Below are 14,415 nucleotides of genomic sequence, written 5' to 3' on the forward strand. Positions count from 1 at the left end.
GGAGCGTGGAGGGCGGGGGGAGGGGGGAGGGGGAGTGTGACAAACCACTTTAAATGAGAGCAACGACAATTTTACTCGAAAAGTTTTCACGATATCCATTTGCACGTAATCATATAAGAAATTTTCATTGCCGCGATAAAATATACATAGAATGTGTATTATATGTCGATAGGCTTTAAGTAATGTGATATATAATATTATGATCGATAGCTACTTCTTGCAATATGTATATATACATACGTATATATGTATATCGTTCACTGTGAACGTTACAACCGCCATCGGAACAGCTGGGACCTGACCTTATCTTAATTCGCCTATAGTAAAGTCCAGTAAGACCCATCATTGTATACTCGCAGATACGATCGCCGACACCATAAAAAAAAAAAAAAAAGATCTATAGCTAGCAGAAATCCTGAGAAGAAAGCAACTTGTAGCCTGGCGGCAGAGAAGACCCCTCGGCCCCTTCTGCTATCGTTATCTACTATTGCCTTGGCGTAGGTGTATATATAGGTATATTCGAGAATCCGACCCCTGTGACAGCTAAATAATTGCGGGGAGAGTCTTGATCAATGACGTCATCGGGGAAGACACACCACTTTCTCGGGCTCGTCGTCGCGACGCCGCTCTCTCCTCGGCGACGTCGTTGCTATATGAGCAGAAGACAAGCGTAGGTACTTTACCACTTGGCGTCTCGGGGTGGACAGAACGAATTGGATACCGGGTCATTCGTTTTCAGGAATGTTACAGTTACCAGACTCATTTTGCGTTGGGGGGGAGTTGATAGGGCGAGAAGGTGGAAGGTGATAAGAGAGAGGAGGGAAGATATTTTTCAGAGAAAATATATTTTGTTAATCTTCATCGAGAATACGAGGCGTAGATGGTAATTGGTGACTTTTCGGAAATCCAAAAAAAAAAATTGGAGGTTACGAAAATAAACATTTTTTTTATTCGTGTTTTTCAATTTGCCATTGTGAACTCCCGCTCGACACGGTGCTCGATTCGGCGTCGGTGTATTAAGGGGAGAGAAAATGAAGATGGGTCTCGAAAAGGGGGTCGAAATCGTGAAAGGAGGGCAAACACGAGGTTCCTCGCGAGTAACGAGGATATTTAAGATGAAAATAGGAGGAGCGTGGAAAACATTTTAAACGAAGGTAGTAAGCCTGTCGGTCGGGCCTCGGAAGTATTTCGACCTACGACCTTTTCGGGTCTCTATGGGAGAGAAGCGGATACCTAAGATTACGAAAAGTAGCTGGCAAGTATGTTGATGTGGGTATTTTCGTTGAATATCCTTTACTAATGAGACTAAGTGGGGAAGGCTGATAACCCGTCAAATTTATTAAGGACATTTTCCAAATTTCACGAAACTTTGTCACCGGTCCGTTAATAACGAGAGATGCGACGTTCGTAAATTAATTATTGATAAGCAGCGCCTGGTGGCGCTAAATTGAACTAGAAAGTCAACGCTAGTGTATATGCACTACGAACTGCGAACGTACGTAGCGGTAGGTGATAGTAGGTTGTAGACAGATAGGAGATAGGTTGGGATGGTTGAATACAGTGCAGTCGAGTCTCGCTCGTCTTATCAGCATAGCTACGGATAACGCAGCATCCCTGTTCACTGATCTCTCTGAATAGAAAAGTTTTCAACGGGTAACCAAAACAGCTCATTACGAAAATAGCGCATACGAGGATGGAAACTTTAAAAGAAAAAATTTTCATTTATAAATTTGAGAAATTAATCTTATCAGTGATTTTAATAAAACTTATTAAAAATACGTATCTGATACGTGGTGACGGTGTTAGATTTTGATATTAAAAAAAAAGGGAAAAAATGTTATCGTAGGAATTGCTATGGAATTGCATGACACGGTAACCCCAGGTTGTTCCAGCCGTCGCGAAGCTCAATTCCCGTGAGGACTACAGGGGAGCTTAAAGCGTCGAATCACGCAACCGACCATGCGACGTAGCGACATAGCCCCGGTGCCTTGTTGTCGTTAGGTTCGAAAGGCGCCCTTACGGTTATCCGTAGAACCTCAATCATCAGACAGTGTCTGAGCAGTGTCGATTCCAATTATCGTTAAATCCGTATTATCCGTAAAGTGGCAGGAATGAAAGGAAGAAAATACAATAGCAAGAGACAATAAAAAAAAACTCACAAACATTTTTCTCCTGCCGTCGAGAGAGCGTCGAGATCGACTTTATCTTTGATTTTTCTTCTTTTCCTTCTGAAACAAAAAAAAAATTCAAAATCTTCAGGAAAAATTTGACAAAAATTATTCCCACTGATAACGAAAGTCTGGGAAGTTAGTCTCCCATAATTCGAAAATTACGGTTCCGTTGTTTGTTCTGAGTTGCTCTACGTCTGTTCTACAATGTTCCAGAAAAACAAGTTTCTCATTTGAAATTTGTAGCGGTGAGGCGAAAAAAAAATACTTTTTTACCGGAACACCCCACTTATGGAAAATCAAACTTTTTTTTGTTGTTCAAGGTTGTTCTAGTTGTTCTAAATATTGTTCCAGAATATTAATACCGCTAAGTAAAGAATACCCGAATGGGTTCAAAAAAACGTTTTATGCATTTAAAATCGTTTCTTACTACTTTTATCCGACTTGCGACTACCCGATCGTTATACAATTCTAGAACAATCAGAGGTAGACCGAGAACAACTTGGAGCAACCTAGAACAACCTAGAACAAGCTAGAACATCCTGGAATAACCTGGAAATCGTTCGAAATGGTCCTATATCTACTTGCTATGCATAAAACGTTTTTTTTTGTTCCCATTCGAGTATTCTTTACTCAGCGTTATGAATATTCTGGAACAATATTTAGAACAACTAGAACAATCTAAAACAACAAAAAAGTTCGATTTTCCATAAGTGGGGGGTTCCAGTAAAAAAGTGGTTTTGTTTCGCCTGATCGCTACAAAATTAAGTTGAGAAAGTTGTTATTCCGGAACATTATAGAACAAACTTATAACAAGACAGAACAACAAGTAGAACCGGAATTTTCGAATTATGGGGGGCTAATTTCCTGCACCCTGATAACAACCCAATATAGACCGTAGACTCTTCGTATACGAAGGATATCGGGTCGTGCGAACTTCAGTGCTGCCAATGTCTGATAGATTATTTGAAGAAGAAAAAGAAAAAAAAAAGATTTTTCAATAAAACCTACGCAGGCATCACCGATTCTTGCCCGAAGAATGAAGACGCAGTGGGTGGTGGGCAGAGGCCTTTTTCGAATGGAGAAACAGAAAAAGGAGAGAAAAGCAGAAAGGAGGTTATAACCTTCAAGAAGATATATCGAGGGCCCCGCATCTCGCTCCCTCCTGCACCGGCAAAAGGAGCTAAGTAACCGAGAGAGGGAGTCCCCTCGAGGAAGGTTCACGACGTGGCAGCAGACTGCTGTCGAGGAAAATCCGTCTAAACCGAAGATCGAGTGCTTTGGAATATTAAAGGACGCGTCGCGATTTGTTAGCGTTTAAAGGGACAATATATTCGAGCCCTATATATATATAGTGCCCAGGGTGATATCCGAGTATAAGGAACGAAGAAGAAGAAGACAATATACTAATAACGTTGGGTGCAGAGGAGGAAAGAATTCGAAGAAAAATTTCTATTCGGGTATTAAAGAAATAGGGGTTGAATTCCTTCACCCCGGCTAAAACAAGAAAGAAAGAAAGAAGTCAATTCCAAAATCCAATGCCCGACAGCTGGCAATCCCCCTTCTACATATTCTCGGTAACGGGTATGGGGCAATCCTCACGCCCGTAGCAAACGCATCGGCCTTCCCGCTTCCGTCCCTCCGTGAAACCAGAAAGCAGTAGCCCCACCACGCCCCCCTTCGCCCGCCACCACGTAAATTTCCCGAGTTTTATGAAGGGTTGGCCATTCGTGAATCCCGCGTTTGTAAAGCATTATCCTGGATTAGTAAGAAGGTCTCCGTCGTCGCTGGAGCGTGCCTAATGAAAATATCTTTTCAGCCGTGGGGAGTAGGGAGGGGAGGGGAGGGGAAGGGATGGGGGAAAGAGCGATTCAATTTTCGTTGGAAACGCTTCGAGGCGGAGTAATGAATCGGAGGATTCATCGACAGGGTGGTTTCACCCTTAAAAAAAAAAAATTCAAGACTGTCGGGAACTCCCTCGTGATCTATAGGACACGTTACTGTTCCGATATGTCAAAATATTTTTATTTCTGATAATTTTTTTTTTTTTTTTTTTTTTTTTCAAATATACAATAACCAAATTTTTGTCGCATACGTGTATATACATATACGTTATGTCATGATTGGATTTGTTAAATTTATATTGGAAAATTTTACTGTTTATTGTAAAGTTGTGGGGATTGTCAACCACCCCCCCACCCCCAATGAATTTTTGTCGCATACGTGTATATACATATACGTTATGTCATGATTGGATTTGTTAAATTTATATTGGAAAATTTTACTGTTTATTGTAAAGTTGTGGGGATTGTCAACCACCCCCCCACCCCCAATGAATATATAGAAAAATGGATATTGCGTTATAAAAATAAAATTCCGGATTTCGATTTACGCGTGACTGTCCGCGAAGATGTCTCCTGTCTATTTGATCCGCCCAGTGTGTCCGACTCGGATGCGATATACATAAAGTTATTCAAATTTTTCGCCGATCCCGGATAAATGCAAATGAAACGGGAATATCGATCGAAAGGAAAGTTTGGCAGGCAGGCTCGTTGCGGAAGATCGAAAAACGCTGAGACCTCACTTTTTTCCGCCGTTTGTAACAACCACCCTTTATACTCACCCCTCGATGCTCACCTTCCTCCCTTCTCAACCGCCGGTACTTTCCTACTTCTTCTTGTCGCCGGTTCTTGCTCCACTTCTCGCGAAGGCCACTTGGCTACTCGTAGCCAGAAATGGGTGTATCCACGCTGATGCACATCCTGCCGGATTCTCACCTCCGACGTCGTCTAATGGCGTCGACCATGCCAGAGATACGACGCGGGGCGTCGCGACGACGACAGATATTTATACCACGCCGTTGGCGAAAACTTGTTTTTTTCTTTTACTACGAAATATACGTCGTCTCCTCGCGTCCACCTTGGCGATCCCTGGAGTAAACATTATCAACCCCTTCGTGCCGGAGCAAATGCACCCCGGGCCTTTTTGTACCCATAAAAATGTCAACCCCGAAGTTTAATAGGTCGTCGCGATAATACGTGTAAAATTGGAAAAATTTCCTGCGAACCGAACTGAAGTCCCAGGTGAGAACATGACTGAAAAAAATTTTTAAGAATAGAAAAATTTTCAAAAAAAAAAAAAGAAAGCCTTCCGACGCGTAACGGCGTCTGCACGTTTCTCGATTTTCACTGATTTATATACGAGTAAACGAAAATTATTAATCTCGCCAATTCAATGATTTATTACCTACTGCGATACGTGATCTGCAAGTAATTCGTATGAAACGGCTGATATTAATATCAGCAATTAATACGAGATCGACGGACACGTGGTAGAGGAGAATAAACGATGAGGTCGCGCATGCGCGGAATTGGAAATTGAAAGGGAAAAAAAGAAGCGTGACTGAAATAGGTAACAAGGGAAATAAGCGAAATACGGTAAAGGCGCTCGTAATTACGAGCGCTCATAAATCCTCTTGGAGGATTGTCGTCGCGAACTTCTCGTTCCGAGCGTCGTTCCTGCTAGCTTCGCACACTCGCGGAGTCCGAACTCAGTCAACCCGCTCTACACGTATACAGAGTAAAAACGAATTTCCCTCCCGAATTCCATTAGAATTTTCAACTCGCTTCCACTCGCGCAAGGATTTTCGCAGCGGAAAAGGGATGAAAAAAAAAATGGGAGATGCAGCAGGATTAGAGAACAAGGTGGGGGATGGGGGGGGCTGACTTGCTGACTGGATGACTATCCCCACCCCTCTTGGACCGATGCAGCCTGCTTTTACATAGAAATTCGATGGTTCAGCTCTTTTACGTACTGGAAGACTTATCAGTTGGATCCAGCTGTAATGGAATTGCGAATAAAGTTGGCGCGATTCCGACAATTTTGGGAACGTCATCAATTCCATAATGACTATTGGATTGTCGTATTGGAAAACATTGACGTTATTTACTATATTTACACACATACATCATTTTTCCATTAAGAAAAATATACGCTCGACAGTCTTTAAACGTACAATATATATATATATAAACGTACAATATATATGATAAACGTATATCGAGCTGCATAAAGTATCCACGTAAAGTACAGCGGTGCATAGTAGAATAAACAGACGTGTATAGATATACGCATGTATACATAGTACCAGTGGAGGAGAAATCGAGGAAAATTTGGCACGTAATAGCGAATGAAAGGACTCGTAAAAGCCCAGTACGATTAAAGCAAGGTAATTAAAAGGACGACGACTCGACACGCCAGACATCGAAGAAACTCTCGTGCCGGCAGGCAGTACGTAAACGGACAGCACGGAAATAAAACGGTTCTCCATTATCGCGCCGAGTGAAATGTTCTCGACTGCCACCCGTTATAACCGGAAGGGAATGAGATGATTAGCGGACAGAGAGCGATAGCGACGAAAAATTTTCAGCCGTATGTGCTGCCATAGTATATATATATATATATATATATACAGACAAATATACCTACGGCCCACGTAATAAATAATCTTTAATTAAGAAATCACACGCTAAGGCTCGGATGCGATAGGCTTTCTCTGTAGCATTATACATATATGTATATTCTCCTTTATAAATTATGCATATTGCACGAAAAAAAAATATATAAAATTAAAACATTCCACTCTCTGCCACAGTGACAAACTGTGACATAGATTGGACTCAGTCTCGAAAATTTCGACAACGATAACAATCGTGCCAGGAAAGAAAAAAAAAAATCGAAAATTATAAATATTTCTCAAACGACCCAAAAGCGCCGTCTGACCGTCACCGTCTTTCTCCACTGACGCCGAGTTCGGCTCGTCGGTATCCATACGGGTCACGAGCGTCGAAGCAGCCGGGTCGTTATATCCCGTTGCATTTGCCGGGAGTCAAGAACTCTGCCGAGAGAAGTATCGCGTGAAGTGCGAAGAAGTAGGTAACGACAGAGAGAGTCAGACAGACGGCTGGCAAGTCATAGGAACGGCTGAGCCGGCAGTGGATAGAGTCATAGGCAGGTTAGCCGTGCGGACGGATCTACAGGGCGAGACAAGGATATTTCACTTACGTACATGACGCGTCCCCGACATGATACTCGTATGACACGAGCGTTTCTGTGATAAATCACCTGAACAGAGGAATAGAGGAGAAAAAGAGATGAAAAAAAAATATACGCAGTTGAGATACGTGATATTTGCATTAAAAAAAAAAAAAAATAAAACCTACTAAAAATATATCCACGCTACATTTATAGGTTTTAATCGGTAGCGACTATAGCGTATACAGTCCCTGCTGGTTATCTATAGAATCAACGATACGCCTATGGTAACACGTATATACCCAGCAGTGCCAGCGAACACAGTTAGTGGGAGCGTTACCAGCGTAAGGAGTCTTAACGAAATTCATTGGCCAGGCAAGAAGGTATACCTGTTTTCAGTACTGCCTTACGGCAGAGAGGATATCGTTACGAGAAGCAATCGGCACTATAATCCACGAAACAAATGTCAGCCGAAAGTAGCACGTGTCTTGCGTGAGAAATACTTGTGTCAAGCGGTTGGCAGTCGCAGCCCCGATGCACGTGCGACTGCCAAGGGTTCGCGTGCGCAATGAAAATGGCCGAACGACACGACGGATATGAAGGTTCAGGTGCATAGGCGAGGTGGGGTACGGGGAAGGGGTCAGAGATAGAGGGAGACCCGTGAGACTTTGAGATCCCCAAGAATTCGAAAGACGCAAGCGGGGGGCGGAGGGGGGGGAGCTGTAAGGAGAACGCGAGTAGGGGATGGCAGGTAGGGACATGTAAGGCATAGGGAATCAAGGAGGTTTCGTTTACGGCGGTAGTATTGAGGATTGAGGGGAATTGAGGGGTATGGAGAAGTTTAATTAATGAGGGGTTGCGGGACGAGGTCGATGAAGTTCTGACGGTACCGATAAGCTCGTGAAGCGGGTTGATAAGGCAGAGACGCGGAGGATCGTTCGGTACGGAGGTGAGAATGAACTGAAATCGTTATCTGTGTTATCGCGATAGGGGGAGGGGCAGAGAGATTTGGACAGGAAGAAAGTCCAAGTACTGTAAATTGTTGCAGGTGGAAGGAAGAAGTTGAAAAGGATAAAGGAGCAGGGAGGCTGTAAGGAAGGGGGGGATTTAGAGCGTAATTAAGTGTTGAAACGAACGACCGTCCCGAAGAGCAGATACCTCGGTAATGTAGTCAGACAATAAAAAGAGGGAAGCCAGAGGAGAGAGTGTAAACGTTAAAGGGAGAGAGCAGGTTATGTAAGTGGGAAGAGGAGAGAGAGAGAGAGAGAGAGAGAGAGAGAGAGAGAGTCTCGAGTAAATCTCTGAGATAACGAGCGATAAACGCTCAGCCTTCCCTCCGCTAACTTTTCGTTAACTTCAAATAGGAGGGTCGATCCTAAAATCGTTAATCCTGTTTTTCATTTTTCTTTCTCCCTCGCTCCTGATATTTTTTCGAATTTTCTTATATACAACGTTAAATTGAACTCGCGGATTTTTCAAGACGCGACGATCGCGTCGCGATGATACTTGAATTTTGAAAAAAAATTAATAAAAATATATGACATTGTCGTTGTCACGATCAAAATTGAATATATCGAGTCGCGTCGCCTCGTACTTGTTTATAACCATTAAATCGCGATATATCGATATACAGATTCAGCTGTTATTACGAATCGGAAACTCGGTCATACTCATAAATACATACATACTTGTTTGCAAGAAGAAACAACAGTTCCTCACGTTCAATTACAATGGACAGAGCCTATGAAGCTCTGTATGCATTTCTATTGAAATGGAAAACGGTTGAATGGGGGAAAAAAGGAGAGAGAAAAAAATGTACGTGTTTCGCCCGTCCAACAAGTGCACGGGTTCGCACGGAACTAAAGAATGCACAAGTGCAGAAGCTATGGAACAAGGAAAAAAAAAAACATTTCTCTCCCCCTATCCAATACCCGACCCCAACGATCCTGACAATAATCAAAGATCCCACCAATGTCCCATAGAGGTACAATTTAAAAAAAAAATCCGCGAATACCAAAAAATCGCCATTATCAAATAATCACAATAATCACATTACGTCACAGCGTTGTCTATAACGACATTCGGCGTTACGAGAAGCCGAAAATTAGCCAGGAAAAAAAAATAACAGTCAAAGAGAAAGAACCCAGTAGACAAAGCGTTACAGCCTCCCGTACCAAGTTCATCCTGAGGGTCCAATGCAAAAATCCCAAACAGTACCCTAAGCGTTCAATGTCAATGGTGCGTTGGAATCTCACTACGTGGAAAACCGCCCCCGGGCCAACTCCCATTCACACCCTCCTCGTCTGCTGTCCAAACTGTCCCACCCGATACACGTTGCAGAGAGAATGAGGCGAAATGATCAAAGTTCTGACAAGATATTCCGCTGGCAATACCTGAGAACCGCAACAACAATGGGAACTAGGAGCAATCAGGTTGCAGTGGAGCCGCGACCCAAGGAGCCCAAGAGTCGTTATATAGAAACGTCAGTAAAGCCGGAACCGAAGAGTGAAAAGTCGAAATAAAATCGATTTTCAAAATTAGAAACTTTTCGAGAGCTAATTAGGTGCCTCAATTGAAATTTTACACCTTCATCCATTTTTCAGTCAAAACCCGTGGCGATGCTCAATGCAAAAAATTTATTTAAAAAAAAAAAAATACACAACATAAAGGATACAAAACTTAAAGAAACGAAAGATAGGATTGACTTAAGAGCTGAGTGCTTCGAAAGTGTGCAACAGTCAAATTTGGAAATCGACCCTTTTACCAAAAATCAATCGTACCCCGATCTGACGACAAGGGAGTAGGTGAAATTTTCAAGTGGAAATTAAGGAGTTTCGACGTTTGGAATATATTATAAGGTGAGTTCCTGAGATACGCGGCAGTCAAATTTAGAGACGGCCCCTTTGGTCAAAAAACCACCCCTTATGCTCCAATCACAAGGAATAGTGCCTTCCTACGTGAAGCATGAAGGTACTTTCACACTTGGAATATGCCTTTGCAATTACGAGCTCCCGAGATACGTGCCAGTCAAATTTATTACTCACGTGCTTAACCAAACAAATGACTCCCCTTATGCTTGGACCATAAAGGAAGAATAACGTGGCATTTGCAATATTGCCGCCACAGCTCTTGACCAGAAGCGATGGGTTTCTAAAGTGTTTATCGGTGCACTCAATTGTAGCTCCTAAGGCGGCTCCTAATTTTGCAATACATATTATTTCGAATGTCCACCGTCGCGGTTTCAGCTTTACAGACTATTATATATTGTAAATATATAGGTTATTGGAAAACCCTTATTTCAGGATACCTTTACAAAGGTATATATCACGTACTAAAACAATTCCATCAATTTCCACTCAGTCCCCCTTACGCCACGTGGAATAACAACACACTAGGGACTTTATGTCCATTGCTTTCAGCAAGGGGAACAAAAACGAGTCTTCAGCCCGATATCGAGCCTATACGTATCGTGCATAGTAAAATAGTTAAATGGGATATAAAGGAAATTTAGCGAAGAGAAGAAAAATGGACTCGGGGAATGACGTAAGTGGTTAGTGGACCGGGCGGTTGACTTAAAAATATTTTAATTTTCAAAAGGCGATTCGATTGTAAAAATTGACGGAGTCACCTTCTTGGCGTTAGGGTGAAAAATTATTTTTTCGAAAATCCAAATCAAGAGAAAAAATTACATCATACGTCAATTAATCGTTATAAATTTTTTAAAGTGATATAGAAAAAAAAATTTTTGAGATAACATTCTAAGTTCCCGTAATAAATTTATCCGGAACTGTAAGCTCTTCCTGATATCTATAGATCGTCTCAAAAAGCCCAAGATTCACCTTGTGAACGGAGCTTCATTAATTCGCGTATACAAAATGTATACGAAATTTCCTACATAGGCCCCCTCCCCTCACCCTCTCCCTCGCCGGGTATTGCCATCGACAAGGATCCACATTTTGTTCGATAAGATATTTCCGAAAATATACTGATAAGAACTTTTCAGTGAGTTAACGACACGTAGTATACAGGTATACTGCTTTGAAGTGCCCTTTTATAACCTGGTCTAAAAAAGGTACAGGCTGACACGGTTAACTAGCAAGATATTCGCATCCGATAATTACATCGCGTGGTGGAGATACGATAAGATGTTAATCAAGACCTAATATCTTTGGCGTGTATACAACAAACGGCGAGATAATTAATATTCCTAGAATCACTAGACGAATCAAAGCATCCGACGGTTCAGGATATTGTAACGAAATCCCATTAGCATAAGATCCTGTATGGAAATAAAATTAAGAGTATCGATCGAACAGACAATAGAATATAGATAAACATAAAAAAGAGTTAAGCATAAGAAATTGCATTGAGATAACAAAAAAATTACGTACAGCAGCATATACGAGTTTCCTGGCATTGCTGGTTACAGGAGAGTAAACGTAATACTGAAAGCGGGTAGGAAAGAACGGCAACGTTATTTCTTGGCTACCAAAGTCTACAGGAAATCCAATTAAGGTGTACTGACGTACGTACAGTCGCAGCAGATACAGTCGGTTCGTGATAAAAATCTGATTTTTATTTTGACAGATGAGAAAACAATGAGTTCGCCAAACAAGCAGACACGTGGCTCTGCATATCATTTTACGAAGTAGACACCCGGTGAATGGGTTTTGTACTGAAATATACACTTTCGTGTTTTAGCACATATCACAGTGTTTTTATGTGAAGTCACGTGTGGTTTTCTAAGGACTGCGTTGTTAACGAGCTGTCGAGAAAAAAAAAAAAAAAAAAAATATTGTATTCACATACCCACGCGTATCGCCCGACGTTTTACCCGTAGAAATGAAACATAAAACGGTAGAAGCGCTTGACTCGAATAACCCTCTACAATTTAAGCAGTGGCGCGCTACTCGAAAATTGCGATAACAGTTATTGGCAAAAGGTTGAAAGATAAGCCGAAAGAAATTTTTTTTTACAATTTTTTAATATAAAATTATTTTTTTGTTTGCCGATTTAATCGAGTTAGACGGGCGTCCGGTTGATACACAGCAGCGAGGATTTGTCCTGTGAAAATACTGTAAAGAGCAGCGGCAGCTTGAAGCACTGTGATTTACGATATTAACGTTCGACTGCTGGTAGTAGCAGTGGGTGGTAGTATTATTGCTACTAGCACTACTGCTACTACGTAGTATTCGTTTCGTTTGCCGTCTTGATTTACTTTATCGAATTCGATCTCAATTCCCCTACACGTAGTCGATATCTCCAAAGACGAAGCTTAACTGAATGAGAATGGAGTGGAGTACTTGAGGGGAGACAGACAGAGAGAGAGAGAGAGAGAGAGAGAGAGAGAGAGAGAGAGAGAGAGAGAGAGAGAGAGAGAGAGAAACTAGAGCAAAGTAAAGAATTCCCATAGCCAAAGCAAGGTAGAACCAAGCAAAGGAGCACACAGTCCCGTAAGCGCAATGCAAACTAATTACAAGGCCAGTGCAGCCAAAATGAAAACTGCAGTAAACTCTCCCTGCTGATTGCGATGCCGGTTTTCTGGTTCTGGCAAAAAAAAAAATAATAAAGTACCAGAAATCGTTCTAGTGACATCCAAAGCAACGTATTAACGCTCGCACTAAAACTTCTAGTAAATCCGCGAACGGATCGTGCGCTTACGCAAGCAAGTCTCGATGAAGGATTAAAAAAAAAATCATTACATTAAAAAAAGTATATAAATTAATTGCTACCACGATTAACAGTAATAATCCAGCCGCGAGGATATTGCGAAATCGTTGGAAAATCTAATGAAACAATAATACCAACCCAACGATCCAATCCGCCGGTTGCAATTTCAGGAACGACACACATACACAAGGCACAGCCCGCTGCAATTACTTCGGGTATCAGGAATGATTTACTCCAGGGTCCTTATAATAATAATCCCCGCAGAAGGATATACCAAACTTCACGGGTACCAACGTAAGCGTCTTATACCCCCAGAAGCGTAACGAGGATCGGGATGGTGTCTACATTAATCTTAGGTTGGATACACTGGCTACTTGATATGCAGCCGAGACGATGGACCTGGTATACCACGCTTCATACTATATATATATATATATATATATTCAAGTTCCTAAGGTCCAACCTATATGCTTATACAGCATCCCCACTTTCCAGCCACGCCTACCACCTGAAATCACGTGCTCGTGCGAAGTATCAAAAAAATTTCAACGACTGGTCGAATTGAAGAAGGACCGGTCCTATTTCCAAAAAAAAAAATGGGAAAATCTGAATGTAGGTTAAAAAACAAAGTAAAGGACTAGAGGATGGAGACACATAAATTAGTGGGTGCCAGCTGGTGAAATGCAGAAAAGTCGACATGGGACGGGGTCCTGCGAATGGAGTGCACGGACCTGGAGTTCGTCAATGCGCTGAGTTTCATGGAATTGACCTCTCTCCAATTACTTAAGGGATGACGGATACTGGAAACCGGGTAAACAAAGAGAAGAGCCTTTGAGGTAACAGCATGTATAATACGTATACACGTGAATATCAGAGTCCCGTGTACGAGGTGTACGTATATATATATTTATTAGCGTGCTATCGATTAGGACCAATCGAATTCCTTGAGACGGCGATAGCCGGTTGCATAGGCGTCGGCACGCCTGTACGGACCCGTGACGTAAGAGAGGGACTGGTTGGTATTCAGAGTGTGGCTCCCTGGATACGCGTTTCCTTTTTAGTTCCGCCAGTGAATACGCCGTGGGGATATATCCGATAGGTACCGGAGAAGCTGCTGCATCGTAAACGATAAATCTTGCTGCTGCCTCTATTAGGAACAGGAACGCGGCTGCAACCTCCGGCTTCCCCGACTGGGTCTTCTGTACCTAGGTCTCTCTACTATATACATACATAGCCTGCGGGAGGCACCTTCTTCGAGAAGCTCCTTCAGAAGGAAGCGGCATTCGAAAACGCCATTACCTGGGTACGATCCGTCTGCCAAGTTTCAAGGATCGCAGCTCTACCCCTGCCGTAGTGAATGCCCGATATATATATATATATATATATATATATATATATGCATATGTAGGGGGGTGACTGTCTATCTGTCTACCTAGACTCTTATATCTTTAGCCTGAATTCCCTTGTAACCTGTACAATATATATATATGTACACATGGGTAGATAAAGGCCCCGGGGCTAAATCCACCACGGAAATCGTGTT

General features: G+C 42.2%; 1 protein-coding gene across 6 annotated transcripts in view; it reads right to left on the bottom strand.

Moving 5' to 3' along the window:
- Nucleotides 1–14,415, bottom strand: part of LOC107272554 (putative polypeptide N-acetylgalactosaminyltransferase 9) — a 118,168-nt gene that overhangs the window by 77,921 nt on the left and 25,832 nt on the right. For 4 of the 6 annotated variants that reach the window (XM_015749812.2, XM_015749816.2, XM_025089723.1 and 1 more), the window contains one exon: nucleotides 2,160–2,228. The exons of 1 other annotated variant lie outside the window; for it this stretch is intronic. The gene's annotated coding sequence lies outside the window, so the exon portion shown is untranslated. The remainder of the gene's footprint in view (nucleotides 1–2,159; nucleotides 2,229–14,415) is intronic. One more of the 6 variants, XM_025089722.1, reaches the window with a different exon arrangement.

Source organism: Cephus cinctus, unplaced genomic scaffold (genome assembly GCF_000341935.2).
Source record: "Cephus cinctus unplaced genomic scaffold, Ccin1 Ccin1_scaffold1184, whole genome shotgun sequence".
Classification (NCBI taxonomy): domain Eukaryota; kingdom Metazoa; phylum Arthropoda; class Insecta; order Hymenoptera; family Cephidae; genus Cephus; species Cephus cinctus.